Raw genomic sequence first — 22,499 nt, 5'->3', positions numbered from 1 at the left:
GCAGATCTGTGAAAACCGGAGTTATGGAGTCGATTGTGTCTGTTGTTGGGTTCGGATCGCTTGGATCCGGAGAGGATTAAGCACCCGACGTGAATCTGAGCAAGATTTATTTAATTTTATGCCTAGTTTACGTGTTTTCATTTCATTTTGCCTAGTTTACGTAGATCTGATGTATTTCCGGTTCATAGCAAGTTTCCGGCATCCAAATCTTTATATTCTATTCGAATCTAGATATATGCTCTGTTTTCTCCATTTGCGTGCTTGAATCGGTTAGAAAATTGCATGTCGTTGTTAGTTGGAGCATGAGTTTGTTATTTGCAGCTTTAGCCGTACCTTCTATATTTAGAGTCATGGTCCCCACTGTTTTATTTTCCCTGTCTAGTCTTAGTTAGTTAGTCGTTTACTTAATCTAGGAAGTAAAATGTGTCTCTCAATATTGAAGTCTGATTCTATTACATTTTCTGTGTCTTAGGTCTAGCATTTACATTTCGTGCCTAGATCTAGAGGTAGTTAAAATTCTCAACCCTTTTGCGTGGCAGCAGCCGCTTGTTTCCAGAGTCTCTAAGCACTATTTCACGAATCCATCTTCGTGGGATCGACCCCGCTTCCCTATGCTAATTTATAGTATTCGGGTTGAGGGATTTATTTTTGAAGGGGAGTCGAGTGTGTCCAACGACAAAAACACTCTGTGTTCTCTTGAGTTCCTGGACCTGGTGATCCAGTGGATTTAAGGAGCGTGGTGTCTTGACCGAGCACTTGCATTAGTTTTTTCTGTGCACACTTGCTTACTACGTGTGAAACCACACTACTACCTTATCGTAGCCCTTCAATAATATACTATATAATATAAAATTAATAAAATATATATAATGCATATTATATAAAATATATTAAAAGAATATATATTATATATATGATTTAATGTTTTAAATTAATAGAATAAACACATATAATATTATATTTCAAATATAATTCAATTTTTTGGTTTTTGTTTTTTTTTCTTCTGAACCGAACCGAACCGAACTGAACCGAAAAACTGAAAAAACCAAACCGAATTTTAAAATTTTGGTTTGGTTCGGTTCGGATATTCTGTTTTCGATTTTTTTGCTCACCTCTACTTAAAGTTCATGGAAAACTTTAATTAATTTTGTAGTCTGGTTTCCAACAAAGATTAAAATCGCCCAACGCAAACAATTGATATTTAGTGTTGTTCTAAGTATTAATTCTTATAGCTCGGTGAATTGAACTTGGTGGTGCTAGAATTTGGGGGAACAACTATGCTCCTCCGGATGGTGATTTCTGTCAAAAGAAATTGTTGTTGTTTGATTTCGATAAGTAGTATGAAATTGATATATGAATTGATGAAAGGATTACCAAGTTTGGAATGGAATTGAATGAGGAACTTGGCAGTTCTTCAACCTTCCCGGTTTCTGCCGTGAATTCTATGAGAATAAATCCATGAGTTTGGGGTTGTCAAGGAATTGTAGTCAACAGAAAGATGAAAGAGTGTTACCGTGAATTGTAGGAATTGGAAACAAGTTCTTCTACTCTCTTTATCCCTCTCGGCTCTCTCTCTCTGTCTTTGGTTTATTCTAGGAATTGCAGATGGTGAGTGATGGGAATGGAGTCACCGTGGATTATGTGGATTTGAGTAGTAATTGGGATTAATTTCCAATAATGGGAATTAAGGAGTAATTAGTAGCTGCACTTAATTGAGATTAATCACCATAATTGACTTTGATTTGGGTGATTTAATTGTGTAGGAAATGGCTGTGAAACGGAGGGGAATTACTGAAGATTTTTGCTGATGATGCTTACACTGGAGAAGAAGCAGATTTTTGTCAATATGTTGAAAAGAAACGTGTAGCATGGAAGAGGAAAGGATTGGGCTTGAGGATCTCCCATTTATTTAATTGTTTGGACCCAATTAGAAGTGTAGACCAAGATATGTAATTTTATTTATTTGATTTGGACTTCCATTATTTTTCCATGGCCCAAAGCCATTTGTAAAATAAAATATTGGACTTTATCTAATTGAGAAGCCCAAATATTTACTTTACTTTTCGCATCTTTTTTTATTAATTAAAGTTCACGGAAAACTTTAATTAATTTCGTCATCCCGGTCCCAACAAAGATTTAAATCGCCTAAGGCAAACAATTAATATTTAGTGTTGTTTTAAATATTAATTCTTCAAAACCAGTCCTTGGTTTTTAAACATGCCGCGTACTGCATATAGTACTTCCAATAAATTCCACGAAGATCGAAGATATTTCTCTCCACCAAAAATTAATTCACACTACGCAAGTATGAATATTAAATCACATTACGCACTCCCCTACGCGCAATCCAACAAAATAAATAGTGTCTTGGTGTTATGCCAAGTACTAAAAGAATTCATCGCGCCAAGGAATATTATTCGTGCAAGCCCAAAATATTTAATTCCTCGCTCCGCCAGAAATTAAATATTATTTTTCAGAAATTTCGAATTAATAACCAAATCACATTCAACAAAAAAATAATTTATTACTCAAAAATTCGCTGTTGTTACAATTTTACTTGAATTTCGTATGTCGTCATGTCTTAACACATTACATCATCACTTCTCTTGAGCGCTTCCGCTTAGAATTCATTATCTTCATGATCATGAAATTTGGTTAAATTTGAGTCCATCTTCATATGATGTTTATTTATCAATAAGCCACTCTTTAACTCACTACGGTCACATCAAATTTGGTAGTGGGATGGTGCGTATAAATCCATATTTCATTATTTTTTCAGCTAATTTTACAAAGTTACCTGATCAACTAAAATTTGATTAAACTTTATAGATTTTCCAACAATTTTTATAGTATTAATTAATTTAATTATTTAACATATTAAAGTGAAAAAAACTTGCAACAATATTGTTATATTATGTACGTGGTCCTTATTTGTATCCATCTGTTATCCAATTCACCTTAATCGCTTAATTCGATGAAATTAACTTTCGTTTTTGTTTGAATTATGTAGGGCTGTCAATTTTTGGCACGACGCGATAGCACGACACGAACCCGCACGAAATTAATGGGTATGTGTCAAAGCTTATTGGGTTCGTGTCGTTATTGTGTCACGAAAACTTCTTGTCGTGTTCGTGTTACACGTTAAGAAATAAAATTAATATATTATAATATTATTATTTTATTTATTTTAAAATTTAAATTAGGTTTAGTCTAATGGATCACTTAGTATTAGTATAGTGTCGTGTTCGTGTTACACGTTAAGAAATGATATTAATATAGTGTCGTTATTGTGTTGTGTCATATATGTGTTGTTATCGTGTCGTGTTGACCCCGAAGTGGTTCGTGTCGTTAATGAGTTCGTGTCGTGTTCGTGTCTAAGGGTAGCGGGTCGTGTTCGTGTTTGTTGTTATCGTGTCGTGTCGTTATCGTATCGACACGATAACAACACAACACGCGCGATTTGTCACCCTAGAATTATGTCTTCATTTTTAAATGCTAACATATCATTCAATGCTAGAATTATCTCTAATTCTCTCATATATGAATCGAACTTACTAGCTACTATAAAAAAGTTTAAATGTTATTACAACAGACTTAGATATCAAAACCAATCATTTTTAGTTTTAAGAAAGAAGATGGTAAAAGCATCAAATTTGAATCAATAAATAGCCACTTGCTGGGGTTATTTAAGAACCAAAATTCATAAAACTAATTTAATAAACCAAACGCATTTAAGGTGAACGCTATTTGCAGAAGTATGATAGTAATATACTGCGTTCTTTTGTATGACATAGTTTCAGCTTGAAACACCACCAACACAAAATGACAGTCATAAAGTTACAATCTTAAAATGAATACAATACCTGGATAGTAAAGACGAGAGTAAATCAGTTACTAAAAAATCGCAAACAAGCACAACTTCGATCATCTCGATTTCATAAACATAGACATTGTCTCTTCTCCTACCTCGAGTAGGAAAGATATGTAGAGCAATATCTGCACAACTATAGTAAAAGAAATCTTTTAGGCGGGTTGGGCAACTTTTGCATAAAAAATACATTGAGCAACCAATATGATTCTATGATAGGCCATTGTTAGGTCTTATTTCAAATGAAAAATGAAAGAAAATTGATGGCAACATGAAATTACATGATAAAAAAAAGTTATTAGAAAAAGTATTAACATAAATTCCTAATTGATGTGCATCTTTTTGAAGTAGTTAGTTATTAAGTAAATCCAATCTTCCTTATTGAAATTGGGACGAGACACTGTTCACAGAACAAATTAGTACAAAAAAATAATCATAAAAGAAAAAAAAGGTTGAGTTGTTACCTAAAAATAGCTTGCTTCTTCACTATATCGGAACTTTAATGATTTGAAGGTCTTCATTGCCGAGTTCCTGTTGCTCCTCCTTCATTCTTTGAGCTGAATCTTCCACATAATAACTACAACTTCTCAACTCAATTGAGTGAAGCGTTGGTATGTCTCCCCCATGCATGAAGGAATCTCCCTCAGCCTTCTTACAAAGCGAAGAACAAGGTGCTCAAGGCGTGGGAAGTCGGTGTTGTATGTAATCCAACACTCTATATCACATTCCTCAATCTTCAAATGTTTCCCACTCAGGCCCACTAAAGGAATTCCATTTCAGCTTGAGAACATGAAACAGGGGCAACATACCTATTTTTTTCTTCATGTCTTCCCAAGGAAGATTGGTATTATACAACGTCAACTTCTTGAGGGAATGCGGAAAGCTAACTTGTTGTATTATATGTGTGTGTAGTGAAGAACAACCAAGCCAAAGAGTTTCAAGTTTGTGGAGACAACAACTATTGTTGAGACCATAATAATCTTCTTCTCCTAAGTTGTCTACTTTTCTTTCATAGTGTAGCTTCAATATTTTGATATTGGGGATTCTTTTAAGCACCCTCTCACCAAACTTGAGATTATTTACATTGGAAAGTGTGTGTAAGTTTTTGATAAGGCTCATTTCATGCATCGGTTATGGGGTAAAATTATGTGATTTCCATGGACTAACACAAGTTTATAAGTTTAGGGCGTAGAGAATCTGCCAGATCCAGGAAGCGAATGGAAAATTTACCAGGCAGAAGGAATCAAAGGAAATTGAAGTGAAGAATGCCAACTCGCAACCTGACGTGGGAGATTGCAGGAGCGATGGCGGGAGCATATGTGAAGCAAAAGCATCTATTAAAGGATCTTCTAGGAAGGGCAAAAATGACAAATCAGCAAGGATGAGTGCCCTAGAAATCCGAGCCTCAACTATAAATAGAGACCACTATCATGAAGAGAGGAATTTCCATCATAGCTCTATCTTAGTTTTTGCTCTTAGCTCACTCCTCTTCACTCCACACACAATTCTTTGCGCACTTAGCATAATGGGTTGATTATCTGAGGCTTTTGGGTGTTTTAATTCAGTTCAGTAGTGCAACACCGTCCTTACGTAGGGCGAAGAAACAATCTATTTACATTACCGTCGTTTTTGAGCCGTGACTTCATTGTTTTAGAAGCTCGGCGCTGGATATTTTGTTAACTATGTGTTTTATGATGCTATGCAAGTTTCCGTTTATGTTCTATCTGATTCTGATGTTTGATTGTTGATTTTACTGATTTGGATGCTTTTCGCAATTGATATTTGATTTGGAGTTAAGATCGGATTGATTGGAGTTGAATTGTTGTTGCTTTTGTTGGATCTGAATTGAGGAGTTATGGATCTGAATGTAGCAAAGTTGGTATTGCTTGATCTGAGTTGAATTATAGTTTGGAGTTGTGGATCTGAGACGTGTTGTTCTGATTCTGCATGGTTATAGATGTTTACTGTTGTTTTCTTATTATGCTCGACCTAGTAGTTTAGATCTCATAGTTTTATGTTTAATCGTAATGTTTGAAGTCGGATCTGAGATTGCTCTGTTTTTATATGTTTGATGCTCTATTTCGCCTATGTTTATTTAGTTTACTGAAGAAAATGAAGTCGGAATTTAGATAGAGTTTGATCTGTTGTTGGTTGTTTGGTTCTTTTTGTAGCTTTTCTGTCATCGTAGCTAAATCAGGAAAATGATTCCTACTGCTGTTTACGTGTTGTTTAGCTGTTTTTGGAAAATTGCCAACCTGACCGAGTAGTTTAGTTATTTGAGTTTCTCTAGTTAAATTCCATTTCCTTGAGTGGTGCATGCTTACGTACTTTTCTTGTTTCCTAGGTCCAGTGGATACATTAGTTGTCTTTCATTTCATTTCAGTCTAGTAGTTAAAACAAACTTAACCCATGAGTTGCGTGGCAGCAGCCAACTGACTCGACTTTATTTTACTCAAATAATACCCGCAAGTGTACGGGGTTATCGTAGCAAATAGCAAGCAAGAGTATATCGTATCCCACAAAGACAATTAAGTGTCAACCTAGGTACCACGAACTAATTTCAACTACTATCCAGACGATCAGAAATTTTGGTTTTAAAACTAACAACTACTGAAACACATGTAAATGCAGATATTAAAATAGAACACTTAAACAATAAAGCAATTAAGCAAGTTATGTAGGATGATGGAGAAATATGAAGAATTCAAGGATCCGATGCACAACTCATAGCCTAACCCAATTAAAACCAATTTACCATTTAAAGTCTCCAGAATTGTTGAATCAATCACAGTTATAGATTACACCCCCTCCCGAAGTGAGAAATCCGTAGATTAGGTGTAATAATTGAAGTCCCATTCTAATTCTTAGACATAACTCCTAACAGTTTGATTAGATTAATGATCCCACTCAAAATCTCAACTCTCCTGAGTTTCATTGAATAAAGATGTGAATTATTCCTCTTTCAAGATTAATTATTTCATCTCCCGATTACTCTAAGAAACCCTACACTCCCAATTGGTGATCAAGCAATTGATAGGAAAAAGCACAAGAATAATTCAAACAATTACAAGAGCAAGATAAAATGAAATCAATTGGATTACAACTATGAATCAATGCATCTTCACCAAGAATCCCACATGAAGGGTTTAGTTACTCATGTTAAAAGTAGATAACAAAAAGAAACTAAGAAAAACAGAGGAAACCATGATACGAATTACAATTGGCAGAGGAATCGAAGCTTGAATCTTCAATCTTCTTCCAATAGTTATTCGGAGAGAGAGAGACTGTGTGTTTGGCGGCAAGTGTAGCATGAATCTCGTTGCCCTAGCTCTTGCCTCTTATTCTCTCTCCAAAAATCACGTCTGGCATTAAAAAATCGTCAGATAGACGGACCCGGCTGGGTGGAATTATTCAACATAAAAATCCACCCGGTCGGGTAGCACTCCAGGCAGTCGCGCACGGCTTTCGTAGATCGGCCATATCTCTCTCATCCGAACTCCGATCGGGACGTGTGAGGTATCCACGCGAAGCTCTTTCGATGATGAAGACGATGGTAGTCTCAAAATAGGATTTGGACCCCATCTCGATAGGCAGATTAACGTTTGAAGCAGACTACAGCCTCGTCTTGGCTCATTTTGACCATTTTTTACCTATTTTAACTTCAAACACTAGATAAACTCATCAAAGCACCTTTATAGTGAAATATGGATATAAACTCTAAGATAATGCAACGAAAGCACACAAAAGATCATGTTTAGTGTCCAATAAAACAGTTAAAATCCGAGTTTATCACCAACCCCTTCCAAATCCTCTGAACACTTGCTAATAGCTCCATCTCTGTGGGATCGATCCTTATTATCCTATACTTGCCAATAGTAGAATGGGTTAAGGTTTTGAAGTAATTGAGAGTGTCACATCAACTCCCCCAAACTTAATCACTTGTTTATCCTCAAACAAGAGACAGGAGACAACTAAATATAAACTCGTGCATATAAGTCGGATATCATAATTGCCTTAGTATATAAAAATGTATCATGTATCAACGACTTCACACACAAGTACATCAAACTGATCACTGCTTCGAGTTACTTTCATGTTTGCAACCTTGTCAAATTGCCACTCACAAGATATGTATATGTATGTGTAATCACTCACTTTCAAAAGTGTATAGGCAAGAAATAGCTCTCAGATCAATCAAGTATGCATAGTTTACCATAAGCTTGCTCGAAATCTAACCTCTCATCTACTATGTTGTGACTATAGTTCAAGGATCTGAAAGGTCTTACATTTTGGTTGTAATGTAAGCTTTTTGGTTAGGTGAGGAATATTTGGCTAAAGTGACTCATAATCCCGAAGAACTACAATACTTCCACTCTTAATCATATCAACTCCTCAGTAGTCTAATAGACTCTTCCCATCTACCAATTTTCCTCCAAACTTGGCTTTTTTCCGTACTTCTAGACTTCGTCTAGCTTATACCTCCTCTAGGTTTTGCCTAGCTTATACCACCAAATTATTCTCTTTTTTTTTCTTTTTACAACTTCTTTTTCAATAATCAGGTATACATCCATCTTCCCAAGATTTTCAACTCAACTCTTTTACCAAATCACAACTCTTCCCCCAAACTTATCTTTTTAGGTACACATCCCCCATTGATTAACTATCAAAGAAAAAGGTTTTTAGGCTCAAACTTGGCAAGCAAGGAATTCTCATATAATTTGTATTTTAGGGTGAAGGTCTTAATAGGCTAGAGTGGATGGTCTAACGTCACTTCCTATCTCTATATTCACTATGTAGACTCAAGGAAGATCGCGAGCAAGTTCTAGAAACATATAACATATTGACGATAAATCACACATTTTTAAAAATATAGGCTCAAATCTCGCTAGGTATAGGCAATGGACAAGGCAACGAGCAATTCACTTTGATCAGTTCACAATAGAACATACAAGCATGCATAAGCAACTCATCCAACACATATGCCAGAATTTAACTCTATTGTTCTCCACCCCCATTCAAGTTCATCCACGGGAGGTTATTCATCCTCAACTAAAAATCCTAAAAAAAAATCTACTAAAAAAAAAAAACAATAAAAACAGTAAACTTCATCATCCACCATATCACCCCCCCAAACTTATTCAAAGCTACGCAAAGACATAAGTTTGAAACGTTGGTGGAGAGGTGATGCTTAATTAGTAACCACACCAAAAGAAATACATAAAACAATAAAAGATACCTTCCATGGGTTGCCTCCCATGGTAGCGCAACTTTTACCGTCGTATGCCCGACGTCTCTAAATATCAACCGAGATCCCCTTTCATCCCAGAGTTGCCTCCATGAGGAAATAGATCGTTCCAAGTCTTGGTGAGCCACCACTTTTCAGGCTCTCTCGGGATAGGCTCCTTCAGTGTTGGAGCAGTTGTCTTTCTTCCCTTGGCAGCAGTTGGTATTTTACCCCCCATCCTAGGGGGTTCAGTAATGATCACCGAGTGCACCGGTGAAGGGCAATTATGGTCTGCATCGATCCATGCTATTGGCTCCGAGTTAGTGGAAGCCACCATCTCCATGTGAAGCTCATAAAAGTCCTTCTGCTTCACTTTTCTGACTGCACTCGATTCTTCTTCTTCAGTAATCACTTGGTGCTTCAGACGCACCACTTTGCACTCCTCAGTTCTTCCATCCATGCTTCTCGGTTTGTGGGAAAACGTCTGACTTTCTTCTCCCATGAAGATTGTCAACTCTCCCTTTTCACGTTTATATTTGCCTCAGCAGTGGCAAGGAAGGGACGTCCTAGCACTAGGGGGACTCCCTTGTCTTCTTCCATGTCCAAGACCATAAAGTCGACGGGAAAAATAAATTCCCCGACCTTAATCAGTAGCTCTTCCACGATGCCCTCTGGATATGCGACAGATCTGTCTGCCATCTGTAGTGTGGCTGAGGTGGGCTTCAAAGTACCGATGTTCAGTTGCTAGAACACTGATAGTGGCATTAAATTAATGCTCGTGCCTAGATCGCAGAGAGCATTCTCCACCATATAGCCCCCAATGAGACAGTCGACAGTGAAACTTCCAGGGTCCTTCAGCTTAGCAGGCAGTTTCCTTTGCAGCAGAACACTACAATTTTCAGTTAGATTAAAAGTGTCTACCTGCCCCCAACTGGTCTTCTGGGCTATCACCTCCATCAGAAACTTCCCATACTTCGGCATCTGCTGTAATGCCTCAATCAGTGGGATGTTCACGTGCACCTTCCTGAATATATATAAGAACCTCGAGAACTGTGCATCTGTCTTCTTCTTCTACACACGTTGAGGATAAGGAATCCTCACGTCAGTGGGAGTGTGAGCTGCTGCAGGTGGTGTAGGTAGAGTTGGGACCACGTTATCCTTAGGTGGGGAAGTAATCTGTACTGTCTCGGTCTCAACTTCCTCGACTAACTCCTCCTCTTCAGGTGCCTTTTATGTTATTCTTTCCTTTGATGGCATTGCAGGTCCCTCATAACTTTTTCTACTCCTCAACTGCACAGATTTGCAATCCTTGGGATATATGATGGTGTTCAAAGGGAATTTTCCCGGTTGAGTAATAGTACTCACAGTCTGGGAAATCTGGCTGATCTGTGTGTCGATGTTCTTCAAATGAGTGGCCATACTCTGCACATCCGTCTCAACCTTCTCCATCCTGTGATTGTTCTGCTCCATGAGCTTGTTTGACTGTAGTATGAAAGACTTCCGTGGTCATCTTCTTTGGATCATTAATCACTCCATCAGTAACTGTGAACCTCGGGGGTGGTTGCAGAGCATTATTGGGGTTCCCATAAGAGAGATTGGGATGCCCCTTGTTCCCAAACTGATTATATCTTCCACCAAGAAAGTTGGGGCGGTGATTATTGTAGTACTGGGTGTTGCCCCCTTGATTCACATAGTTCACGTCCTCCATATTTCCTTGGGGTCCTTGAGACGGTTGCCCCATTGCCATGCTGTCAAATTTCATAGTCAACATATCCAACTTGTCGGATAGGGCGCTCATAGGATCATGATCTGTAGTAGAAGCCACCCTATGCACCTTACTTCTTTTGTTGCTCCATCCTTCGTCATTAGATGCAAGCTCCTCTATTACTTCCATGGCTTCATTCACTCCTCTCTTGAGAAAATTGCCACCTGAGCTCAAGTTCAACTCCCTTTGTGCTTCAGGCACACATCCCTTGAAAAATGTAATGACTTGAACTGTCGGGGTTAACCCATGGTTGGGACACCGTTTCATCAAAGATTTGAACCTCCCCCATGCGTCTCTGATATTCTCTGTAGGAGTCATCTGAAAGGCAATGATCTCGTGTTGCCTCTTTATAGCTTCACTAGGGGGATAGAATTTCTCCAAGAATTTTTCCACCATCCTGGCTCCAAACTCTCTAACCAGTCATTTGCTGAATCCTCTAAAGAGAAAGGAAACAGCCTTAGTCGAACCTGCTCATCTGTCACTCCATTCATCTTTGTTGTGTTGCAAATCTGAATGAACTTAGTGATATACTTGTTAGGGTCATCTGTGGATTTGCCCCTAAAAGCAATGTTCTCCGCCATCTGGATTAGTCCTCTTTTCAGCTCAAAAGTATTGGCTGCGATGTTGCTATGAACAGTTGGATTTGCCTGGCCTTGGTATACATATTGATTCTGCACAGGCACAGGTGGTCCACGGTTGACCTGTTGACGCAACTCCTCCAGCTGTCGTAGAAGCTCAGCATAATTGGGCGGAGGGGGTGGTGGATCGTTGTTACCCCCTTCGTACTCCATCAGACTAGGAGAAATGGGATCAAATTGAATATGATCCTGAACTGGTGATCGGATGGGTGAAAGATCCCTCTGATCTGAAGATGCTCCTGCGCGGGTAGGCGAAGAAGTGTGAATTTTCTGCGTGAGCCTCCTATACGCGTTCCTCTTCCGGTTCGATGCTTCGATCTCAGAGTCGAAAGGTTCTTGAGGCAAGCCTTTAGAACGTGTGTGTATACCCTTGAACAAGAAACACAAATGTGAGAACTCAAAAAAAAATTAAACGAAAAATAAAGCAGTAAAATCTGAAGTAGTAATCTTGATTATTATCACGATATCAAGATATATAACACAAAATGGTCCTCGGCAACGGCGCCAAAAACTTGACTCAACTTTATTTTACTCAAATAATACCCGCAAGTGTACGGGGTTATCGTAGCAAATAGCAAGCAAGAGTATATCGTATCCCACAGAGACAATTAAATGTCAACCTAAGTACCACGAACTAATTTCAACTACTATCTAGACGATCAGAAATTTTGATTTTAAAACTAACAACTACTGAAAACATGTAAATGCAGATATTAAAATAGAACACTTAAACAAGAAAGCAATTAAGCAAGTTATGTAGGATGATGGAGAAATATGCAGAATTCAAGGATCTGATGCACAACTCATAGCCTAACCCAATTAAAACCAATTTACCATTTAAAGTCTCCAGAATTGTTGAATCAATCACAATTATAGATTAAACCCCCTCCCGATGTGAGAAATCCGTAGATTATGTGTAATAATTGAAGCCCCCTTCTAATTCTTAGACCTAACTCCTAACAGTTTGATTAGATTAATGATCCAACTCAGAATCTCAACTCTCCCGAGTTTTATTGAATAAAGATGTGAATTATTCCTCTTTCAAGATTAATTATTTCATCTCCCAATTACTCTAAGAAACCCTACACTCCCAATTGGTGATCAAGCAATTGATAGGAAAAAGCAAAAGAATAATTCAAACAATTACAAGAGCAAGATACAAATGAAATCAATTGGATTACAACTATGAATCAATGCATCTTCACCAAGAATCCCACATGAAGGGTTTAGTTACTCATGTTCAAAGTAGATAACAAAAAGAAACTAAGAAAAACAGAGGAAACCATGATACGAATTACAATTGGCGGATGAATCGAAGCTTGAATCTTCAATCTTCTTCCAAGAGTTCTTCAGAGAGAGAGAGACTGTGTGTTTGGCGAAAAGTGTAGCATGAATCTCGTTGCCCTAGCTCTTGCCTCTTATTCTCTCTCCAAAAAATCGCGTCTGGCATTAAAAAATCGTCAGATAGACGGACCCGGCCGGGTGGAATTATTGCATAGGAAATTCACCCGGCCGGGTAGAAGCCATTGGACTCTTCATGAACAAAACTGGCGACCCGGCCGGGTGGAATTATTCAACATAAAAATCCACCCGGTCGGGTAGCACTCCAGGCCGTCGCGCGCGGCTTTCGTAGATCAGTCATATCTCTCTCATCCGAACTCCGATTGGGATGTGTAAGGTACCCACGCAAAGGTCTTTCGATGATGAAGACAATGATAGTCTCAAAATAGGATTTGGACCCCATCGTGATAGTCAGATTAACGTTTGAAGCAGACCACAGCCTCGTCTTGGCTCATTTTGACCCTTTTTTACCTATTTTAACTTCAAACACTAGATAAACTCATCAAAGCACCTTTATAGTTAAATATGGACATAAAATCTAAGATAATGCAATGAAAGCACACAGAAGATCATGTTTAGTGTCCAATAAAACAGTTAAAATCCGAGTTTATCACCAACCCCTTCCAAATCCTCTGAACACTTGCTACAGCTCCATCTCTGTGGGGTCGATCTTTATTGTCCTATACTAGCCAATAGTAGAATGGGTTAAGGTTTTGAAGTAATTGAGAGTGTCACATCGACATATTCAGATAGTTTTAGAGATTTGCTAGACCTAGCGGTTGGGTGAATCCTCTGGACCTGTTTGATTGACACATCCACATATTCAGTCACATTCTCGATCACTTCAGTTTTCCAACACCACTATCTATATCTTCTCCATCACTGATAAGACGGGGAAGACAATATGAACCATCAAGTGTCCCTCTTTTGGTTATGACATGCCTGAGTTGAGGCATCTTCCAAATCTCGAAAACATAATCCTTAGCGACATTAAATAAAATTAGTGTCTGCAAATTCCCGAGATAATACACCGGAGAGGGTAATGGTTGCTCATTCACATCGACAAAAAGAAGACGCAAGTTAACTAACCTGCGGAGAATCTCCTGAATATCTTCTTCCTCCTTCAAAAACACTGCCCCTGTGGCGGAGCCACATGGGAACAAGAGGGTACCACTGTACCCCCAAATTTATAATTATAATGCATTTAGATATACATTTTAACAATTCTCCAACCTGGTGCAGCGGTAATTAACACCCCTTCCCCGACAAGTGGCCCGAGTTTGAGACCTGTCAACGCTGTCGCCTATGTGTTGTTTTTTATTCAAATCTATCCTTTTAAATATTCTAATATGGATTTCAAAATAGGCCATCTAATGCACACATCTGTATTCTTTTTGTTTTATTATATCTTATGCATTTTTATATTTTTCATTCTTCTGTTTATTTAATATCCTAATGCATTTGAAACCTACACAATTCACATATATATTTATTATTCTATTATTTCAAATTTTTAAAGCATTTTTTATACCTTCATCGTTTTAGCTTTTTTAAAAATATTTTAATGCATTTGAAACCTACATAACACACACATATATTTATTCTTTCTGTTTTTCAATCGTTAAAGGAAGATTTTATAATTTCATCATATTAGCTTTTTGAAAATATTTTAATGTATTTTAATTCCATTCGTTACGGTTTAACATATAATTAGTTTCTATCTTTCTAATTCTCTAATACACATCTTTGTGATGTTTTTGATAATAAAAATAAAATCCTGAGGAAAAAAATTAAAGAAAATAAAAAGATCGGTTAATGTTCGAGGCTTAGAAGTGCTATAATTATTTATCGTACCCCCGAATGAAAAATCCTGGATCCGCCACTGCACTACCCTCAGCAATCTAAAACTATATGATAAAGTCTTTGGACATTCCCCATTTAAAGACCGGACAAGTGATGCAGATTCCAAGGATTTAAGGAGTGAAGTTGGATATTCATCTTGTCGTAACCTGCTTATGATCCGGCATGCAGTATATATGGATGGTGGAATGCTCTGCTTATATCCATCCCTCAACAAGTCATGCATTTTCAATGATTTTAGTTTCCCACAACGCTGGCGTTTTTCAACTATAAGCATATTTCTGTCAACAAGTTCTTTAATATACTCTTCTACTACTGTCTCTTCCAAACACTTCCCGTTAACGTTAATTTTTTTTACAAATCGCTCGGCAACAAAAAATGGTAAAAGGTCAGAGATTGAAATCACTTGATCTTCATTGTATGTTCCCATATAGAGAAAACATGGTTTCAAATGAACGGCCAAGTTATTATAAATACTTGCAAGCAACTCTCGTTATCATCCAAATTGACAGCTGAACGACCTCAAATTCTTTTTCATAAATCTCCATTTTTCTTTTGTTCCTTTAGGCCATCCGCAATGGGGCGGACGATGGCACGCCCGATGGCGCGCATCGTTCGCGCCCGCCATCGTCCGCCCATTGCGGGTGAGTGAAATAGGCCGCAGACGATCGTCGCGCCCTATACTAAGGGCGCGGAGTATAGCGCAGACGATGTCCATCGTCCGCCCCATTGCGGCCTACGCGGACGATGGCCGCGGACGATATGCCATCGGCCGCCCACTGTGGGCTACGCGGACGATGGCACGCGTTTTTGATTTTCTATTTAAATCTCGTTTCTCATTCATTTGTACATACGAACATATCGACTATCTCTTTACATATTCTCTCTCAACATCCAACCAAAATGAATCTCGGCGACGACACCAATAGTTCTAGTTCGTCTAAGTCCGATAGTTCGACGTCAGAAGCATTAGATGCAGCCGTTGAAGAGGCCATGCCGGCATGCTATGCGGCAATGCAGCGCGAGGAGGAGGTGGCGGCAGCGGCGGCTGAGCAAGTCCATAGGCCCATTCGACATAGGACGTATGTCCGACGCGACAACCCGGAAGCTCACAGACGTCTGGTTGAAGACTATTTTGCCGTTCAACCACGATGGGGCCCGACTGTTTTCCGCCGCCGGTTTATAATGTCGCGGTACCTTTTTCTCAGCATTGTTCGGACATTGTCTTCACATGATGAATACTTCACGTTTCGGGAGGACGGCATCGGTAAACCCGGCCTTACACCATTGCAAAAGTGCACGACTGCTATTCGTCAGTTGGCATACGGCACCACGGCAGACCTTTTTGACGAGTACCTCCGCTGCGGGGATTCTACAGGCCGCGAGTGTCTGAAGCGCTTTTTTCGGGGGATAGTAGAGGCCTATGGCAATTGTGAAAGGGCCGGCTCGTTCCTGGTACAAGGAAGTCATCGCCGATGTCATATATGCGTGCATAATCCTGCACAACATGATAGTCGAGAATGAAGGCGGAAGCATCACCGATTGAAATGAAGATGACCGTGCATCTAGCTCGTCCGGCACGTCGACCGAGACACCCGATAGAGGGTTACCGTTAGGCTTCAATGAGGTTCTATCTAGACAGGCCTCAATGCGCAACCAACAGGATCATGCGCAGCTCATGAGCGACATGATTGAAGAAGTGTGGGCTCGTAACCGCCGTCGCTTTGTTTGCGTTTTTTTAATTTGCATTGTAATGTATTAATTTTTATTAAATGAAATGAAGTTTTTGAAATTCGTATTTTAATTTATTAGTTTTTTTAAATTTGTATGGATTTTGTAAATATTAAAAAAATGATGATGTGGCGCGCCATAGGGCGCGCCTTAGGGCGCGCTTTAGGCGCCCCACTGCAGGTGGGGAGATAGGAGGATAAAACTGATGACGTGGCGTGCCATAGGGCGCGCCTTAAGACGCCCCACTGCTGATGCCCTACCATACAAACTGACAACGGAAGTGCTCTACAACCGTTTCATAAATTTGATTCACGATATACGATTCGATTTAAGCTTCAGCACTATAAGCCGTTTCACCAATGCGACTCTCCCAGAAATCTTCCTTTACAGAGTAGCACTACAATTTCAATAATTGAGGCTAATTAGAGAATAAAAGTATCTTTAATAGTAACAACAAAGTAATTTGATAAAGTCGGACACACCAAATTTTTATGAAAATTACAATTATTCAATTTAGTAGTATGATATTGTTGAAGCCTTTAGCATTACTATTAGTCATATTTGGTTGACGGGAAAGTAAAGCTGACAACAAAAATGATTCATAGGAACATGAATCCTGGGAATATGATTCCTACAACTTTACTTTCTCGTGGTAAAATATCAATATTTTAAATTTTATATTTGATTTAAATACAAAACTTTAAGTATTTTTTAGTAATAAAATAATAATAATAATATTTTAAAATTTTCTTAATAAATTATTTATTAAAAATATAAATATAATTGTTATATTATTATACTCCATGCGTCCATGAAAAATAGGACACATTGTGAATGACACGAGTTTTAATGTGGAATTGGTAAAGTAAGAGAAAAATAATGTCAGTGGAATGTGAGATCCATATTATTAGTAAGAGAGAAGGGGAAAAAAGTTAGAAAGAAGTAGTGTTAGTGGAATGTGGAGTCCATATTATTAGTAAGAGAGAAGTTGTTGAAAATTTTCCTTTTTAAAATGTGCTCTTTTTATCGTGGACAACCAAACATGGTAATTGTGCTCTATTTTACGTGGAGGGTGGGAGTAGTAGATGAATAATTACTGATAAGTCGTATTCTAGGCCTTGGTTACTGGTTAGTATGATGTGCATAATTGAATTATATCTGCAAAACAGTTGCTTAAGTGTGCAGGTTGAGTGTTTTAGCCAGTAGGCAAAGCTTCGGATACTTCAGGCGAAAAGGGCGCCAGGAGGGTGCAATACTGGCCAGAATGCATGCAAATAAAGGTTCGAGATGGAGAAGAAGGATAGCTGGGACTGGTCAACCGCAATTAAGGGCAGAGAAGTCATTTCGCAATGAGGTTTTATCCTAAAATCAAGGGCAAGCCTCCCTATAACAGGAAGCCACTTGGAGAGATATGGGAGGGATCTAGACACCATCATCACTCTTAGGTAGAAATCTCTCGGTAGTTCAGTTCTTCAGCCCATTCCAGATTCTCATTCCTCACCACAACCATGATTACCTGAGTTCCAGAAGTTCGCCGGAGTTCCAATTGTTCTCATTTCAGCCAGTGTGATTGTAGTTTAGCTGTTTCATCGCCTGGAGTGGCAAACAATCTCTAATCGCTTTCGTAGTTTATTTTCACTTGCTTTTCTTACGTTGGATCTGTGAAATTTTCTCTATTTTCTGACTTGAAGTATTTTGGTTGTGATCCAAACGTTTAATTGCTATGAATTTGCTTTTGATGTTTTCTTGCGTTTGATATCCTTTCCTTCTGCCTAGATAACTTAGATTCAGTTGCATTAGTAATTTTCAAGTGTTACAAGCATGTTTTCATTCCCGATTGGTAGATCTGAGTTTATAAGTCTAGATAACTTTTAGATTTTGGTTCTGAAATGGTTAAGTGTGGAAATCTAGTTTACGTGAGTTTCGCCACCTTGCATGACAACCAGTAAGCATGATTTACAGTTTCACTAGTGTAATCTTTGGATTTGATGTTTAAATCGGTGGATCTGAGTTGTGATTTGTTGAATCTGAAGTTGTTCATAGAGTCTGGATTGTTGTTTGATTTTCGATCATGTTGTTTGGAGAAGATGATGTCCACATCCTAGTTTTGGGACCACTTTTACTTTTTGGGTTACTTTATGCTTTTTAGCTTGTACCTTACAGATCTGTCAGCCCAGTCACTACAACTACCACTTATTCTCTGATTTTCCGTTTAATCTTTTATAGAAACCCAGTACTTTCCGCATATTTTTCTGTTACACCCCATAAACCAATTTCCCAGTAGAGTACCATCTTAATTTCCCGTCTAGATAGGAACTCAACCCAAGCGTGGTAGCTAACCAACCCTTCCAGAATATCACCACAATCACTCCAAATCGTCACCATCTCTGTGGGATTCGACCCCTACCTTCACTATACTACCCAGTAGAAGAGGGTTGAGGATTTATTGATACCAGGTTCAGGATTAGCCAGGGATTCCATACAGATCAGTAGGATATACCTTCGCTTTAACGACACCTGACCAAAACCGGCTCTTTCAAATGGCGCCGTTGCCGGGGACGAATGGCGTTATTTATTGTTATTGTGTGTGATACTTTGGCTTCTATTGTGTAGAATATATTTGTTTCCTATTTTGTAGAATTAGCCAGGGATTCCATACTGATCAGTAGAATATATTTGTTTCCTATTTTGTAGAATTCCTTTTATTCAATATCAAATTAATACCTAAGCCAAATTAATTGGGGATGTGAATATTTTCCTTCTATTGTGTCTCCATCCCACACGTTTTTGGCTTAACTTCCTTGTGGAAAACTTATTTAATTGTTGCCTATTTTGTGAGAGTCTTTTCCTATAAAGAAATTACCAAATTTAAATCATATTCTATTTAATTGAGGATTTAAATAATTTCCTTGTGCACACCATCAAGATTTTCGCCCCTCCCTCATTATTTCCTACTTGGAGATTTAATTTATTTTGTTCCCTTGTTTATGGAATATTCATCGTTTTATTTCCTAAATTGTGAATCTATTTCTCTCCAAGTAAATACCAAATAAATTTCTTATTGAATTTCTAGCCATAATTTTCGAAATACTTTCCTTCCTTTTAATTGTGGGATTTTAATTATTGGCCTCTATTTTATTCCTCCACAATTAATTAATTAATTAATGGGATTAAACCTAGGACTATATATTCACCTAAACTAAACCCTAGCCCCCATCTCCCTCATAAATTTCGTGCCTCTCCCCTCCCTCTCCATATTCTCTCCAAAAATCCTCCATTCATCCTTGTTCTTGCATCCGTTGGAGTTTATTTTCAAGAGTCTTCGACGAATCGCCTCCATTCTTGTTTCTACCGTTCGTTTTCTTGGTTCAAGAAGGTATAACTAAGTTTTCTTCTCATCTCCTTCATTGAAACTTTAATCTTGAATCCTACATGCATATAGAGGGTGTAGGATTGATAGATCGCAAAATTAATCGGTGGGAAAGTGTGATTGCATGAGAACTTTGATAGTTATGCATTTTTGATTAAGTTTATGTGAAGTTTGATTTGAATCTTTGGTGAATGATGTGGGTTTATATGCAAACATGATTATGAGGAACTTTTAAGCATGATTGTGTGTTATAAGCATGAAAAATTGGTATTTGTTTGATTGAAGAAGAAACCCTAAATTCGAAATTATGAGCCTGAAATCTGTGACGTTCGAACAATGGCTTCTGATGTGTGATTGGCCTAACAAACGATCGAAGTTTGATATGAATTTTTACTGAGTGAATTTCAAGATGTTTTCTGTGTCTCGTGTGAATTTCAGCCCATTTGGTTGAAAAATGAATTTTTAATAAATTTTTGAAGTTTACTGCGCAATTCTGCCAGAAACTTGTGTTCTCGCCAAGAAAGTTTCGTATTCTGTTTGACCAACCAAATGACCTCCGTTTGATGTGATTCTTGAACTATATGAATATTTGAAGTGCCTTCTGAGTCGTGTAAAAGTTTCAGCCTTTTTGGGCATTGGATGAATTTACGGTGAAATTTTCTAATGAACTGCGCACTGCTGCAAAAAATTTTATGTTCCGACCAGAGAGTTTAATTATTGATTTGACTGACTAAACGACGTGATTTCAGTGTGAAAATTTTCTAGATGAACTTGAATGTGTCTTCTGTGTTGTGACCAAAATTTAGCTTCATATGAGGTCGGGTGAATTTTTAGTGATTTTTACAACACGGTTGCGCAGTTCTGCCAGTTTTCTGCCTTGATAAAATGACACTTATTTTCAAGTTTAAAAGTATTATATGATGTATGTATGTCCAAGGAACGTGCCTAATGATGTGATCACGTGTGATAAGTTGAAATATATTACTGTGTGTTTTTCTGTCTTTGTGACAACGTTGGGTTGGGTTAATTGAGAAAAACGATGAGAGAGAAACGATAGGACATGCATAGTAGTATGATTTTTGTGGAAGGCTGACTTGTGTTGTCGTTGACAAGGGTGATTGTGTATTCGTGAACTCGAGGAACGAGAGTTGCCATAAGTTGGATTGTGAATTGTTAAGCGAACGAGGTGGGCTTTCTTTTCAAATCTCTTTATTTTTCTGAAAATACTATGTGGCGTTATAAGGGTGGTTTAACTTGTTATGTCATACCATGGTTTGTTTTGATTGAGATTATGTGCCTGATGCCTAGTTCGTCTGAGTTTACTCCGTTAGGCTATATGGCTGTGTTGTGAAACGAATTCGGGTCTGAGTAGGGCCGCAAACCCTATCAGGCTGTGTACACTGGTGGGATCGTGAGCCGTCCTTGCTAGTCGGCTGGTCTCGTGGGCGAATAGTGTGGCCACACTTTCGTCGCACATGGAATGATGATTGTGATTGATGGATTGTTGAGAAAGTGGGGAGATTATTTGACTGGCCAGTCTATGAAATGTTTTTGTGTTCTCGATGATATTTCTTTAGTACATATAAAACTCGAGATCACTGGTATGGATGACATAACTGTATAAATGTTTTCGGCATGAGCCCATTGAGTACAACAAGTACTCAGCCCTGCACATTTTTTTTTCTTATGTGCAGGTTGAGCGGGATGTTGCGGAGGATGTTGAGTTGGTCTAAGAACTTAGGATGCGTTGTGTCGTCATACATAGGCGTTATCCTTGACTCTCTTTAAATCTTATTTCCGCTGCTATATTTTGAAACTATGTCTCAAGACTTAAATCTTTTTCGTACTGTGTTTGAGTATGTTTGGTCGTGTTAGGTTTTAAACGAGTGTTCACTTTGTTATCTGAAAATGGTATTCCCGTGAATTAAACTAAATGTTTTTCTTAGAAGATGATTGGGTTTTTAATAATTATTTCTCTTCGCTGCTTTCTTTTAAAGGTATTTATTATGAGTCGTTTTTATTTAATAGAAAAGTTATAACTTTAAACTTCTTTAAACCAAAATGTTTCTCTTCCTTTAAGCTAATTTAGTTTTCATAAATGGTTATACTTGGTTAATGTTGTCCCTTGGTCGCGATCGTCGCGCTTGTTGTACCCCTAGTATGGGCGGTCGTGACAGAGTGGTATCAGAGCTTCGTTCTTTCGCTTTGGTCCGAGAGTCTTCTTTCACTTTAAGTCTAGAATAGTAGACCATAAACTAAAAGTATCACGAAGGCTCAACATCCAAAGCATCACGCTCAACCAAGGAAAGTGAGGTATGTTTTAAGTTGTTGATGAAATATGAGAACGATGTATAAGATTGATGATATGATGAGGATGGTTTGGGCAAAAGAATGCATGAGCAAGTAATTACGTGATGATGTGATTTTCATGATTGAAATTCGTGAATAAATGATGTGATGACATAAAGAAGTTGAATGTGAGCATGACTGGCATGATGATCTAAACACGTGTATTATGTGAAAACAATATCGTGATAGTAAGAATATGTGGAATATGACAATATAATTTAAGCACGTGTTGTATGTACGAACATGATATTGGTATGGTATGAGAATGTGAGATATGAGCAAGATTGACATGATGACCTAAGTATGTGTTATGTGTGTGTAAGTGATATGACAAAAGCATGTGAGCATAGGAT

General features: G+C 38.1%; 1 long non-coding RNA gene across 1 annotated transcript; it reads right to left on the bottom strand.

Moving 5' to 3' along the window:
* Positions 1 to 1,179: 1,179 nt before the first annotated feature.
* Positions 1,180 to 1,932, bottom strand: LOC121774650. The gene is made up of 3 exons (XR_006044969.1): positions 1,514 to 1,932; positions 1,375 to 1,442; positions 1,180 to 1,299 (listed from the first exon to the last, which is right to left on the bottom strand). It is a non-coding gene; the product is annotated as an uncharacterized LOC121774650 (long non-coding RNA).
* Between the last annotated feature and the right edge of the window lie 20,567 nt (positions 1,933 to 22,499).

The sequence above is a fragment of the Salvia splendens genome, chromosome 17 (assembly GCF_004379255.2).
Source record: "Salvia splendens isolate huo1 chromosome 17, SspV2, whole genome shotgun sequence".
Classification (NCBI taxonomy): Eukaryota; Viridiplantae; Streptophyta; class Magnoliopsida; order Lamiales; family Lamiaceae; genus Salvia; species Salvia splendens.
Note: the sequence above shows the minus strand (reverse complement) of the source record. Positions and strands in the feature narration are given on the sequence as shown.